This window comes from Rousettus aegyptiacus, unplaced genomic scaffold, assembly GCF_014176215.1.
Source record: "Rousettus aegyptiacus isolate mRouAeg1 unplaced genomic scaffold, mRouAeg1.p scaffold_m13_p_9, whole genome shotgun sequence".
Lineage (NCBI taxonomy): Eukaryota > Metazoa > Chordata > Mammalia > Chiroptera > Pteropodidae > Rousettus > Rousettus aegyptiacus.
The window spans coordinates 68233074-68234029 of record NW_023416312.1 but is presented as its reverse complement, the minus strand read 5'-3'; the positions used below and the strand labels follow the sequence as shown (position 1 = coordinate 68234029).

Genomic DNA, 956 nt, shown 5'->3' with positions numbered 1-956 from the left:
GTTTGGAAACCTTTTATATTTCTCTCTCTCTCTCTCTCTCTCTCTCTCTCTCTCTCTCTCTCTCTCTCTCTCTCTTTCTCTCTTTCTCTCTTTCTCTCTTTCTCTCTTTCTCTCTCTGTCTGTCTTTTAAGCAAGGCAACCCTTGTGTGATCTCACAGATTGCAAGGATCTTGTCAGCTTACAATCCCTTATTTTTTTTTATTTTTCATGTCTACAGCATCTGGTCTTCCTAGATGGTCTCCCATCCAAGTACTAACCAGGCCCAACCTTGCTTATCTTCCGGGATCAGATAGCATCAGGCTTGTTCAGGGTGGCATGACCGTAGACTTATATCTTTCTCTTGCCTGATTACACTCACTAGGATCTCCAATGTTATACTGAGTAACAATGGCAATAGTGGACAGCTTTATCTTGTTCCTAATCTTATAGGGAAGGTTTTTAGTTTCTCACCATTAAGTATAATGTTGGCCGAGGCTTGTCTTATATGGTCTTTATTATATTAAGGAATTTCCCTTCTACGCCGACTTTGTCAAGTGTTTTGATCATAAATGGGTGCTGTATATTGTCAAAGGCTTTTTCTGCATCTATTGATATGATCATATGTTTCTTATTTTTTAATTTGTTTATGTGGTGTATCACATTAATCAATTTGTGTCTGTTGAACCATCCCTGTGCCTGGGATGAAGCCCACTTGATTGTGGTGAATAATATTTTTAATATGTTGCTGTATTTGGTTTGCTAGTATCTTATTTAGGATTTTTGTATCTCTACTCATGAGAGATATTGGTCTGTAGTTTTCTTTTTTCTATGTTATCTTTAACAGGTTTTGGTATTAGGGTGATATTGGGCTCATAAATATGTTGGAAAGTATTGCCTCCTCTTCAAAATTTTGGAAGAGTTTGAGAACAGGGATTAAATATGCTTTGAGTATTTGGTAGAATTCACTGGTGAAGCCA

General features: G+C 37.1%; 1 pseudogene; it reads right to left on the bottom strand.

Annotated features, from left to right (window-relative positions):
- Window positions 1-208: 208 nt before the first annotated feature.
- Window positions 209-327, bottom strand: LOC118608590 (annotated as a pseudogene).
- Between the last annotated feature and the right edge of the window lie 629 nt (window positions 328-956).